This window comes from Stylophora pistillata, chromosome 1, assembly GCF_964205215.1.
Source record: "Stylophora pistillata chromosome 1, jaStyPist1.2, whole genome shotgun sequence".
NCBI classification, from domain to species: domain Eukaryota; kingdom Metazoa; phylum Cnidaria; class Anthozoa; order Scleractinia; family Pocilloporidae; genus Stylophora; species Stylophora pistillata.
The window spans coordinates 47,944,113-47,944,610 of NC_142519.1; positions in this window are offsets into that span (position 1 = coordinate 47,944,113).

A 498-nucleotide genomic window follows, 5' to 3' on the forward strand; every position below is an offset into this window, starting at 1 on the left:
CAAAACTATTCTATTTACAGTGTACGACACATCACTCTATTGACATTCTCGATCTTCGGAGCAAGCAATTTCCAAAACCGCTCCTGTGAAACGGTGTTTTCACAAAAAAGAGTTGCATTTAGGTAATCCTACCCCGCGGATTGGTATCGGATAGACAATATCCACAAGCACGAAAACTTCCCAAGGTCAGCTTTGCAGTTTTTGCTATGTCACCAGCGTTGTAACAGACTAGGAACGGCAGTTTTATTGAGTAAACTGGAAGCGAACTCATGCGGTATCAGAAGTAATTTATGGGCGGTGTAACTAATCGCCAAAATATAAAGTTGAGAGGAAACAAATTATCATTTGATTCTTGGAATTTGTCCATCGTGACTGTTTCGGTTTTTGAGCCTAGCAAAGTGCTGATTCAATTTAAAAATTAGATAGCAGACGTTTCTTTTAATATCCCAGAGACACGTGCCACTTTGTTCGCTGAGGGGATGATATACACCCAGTCTG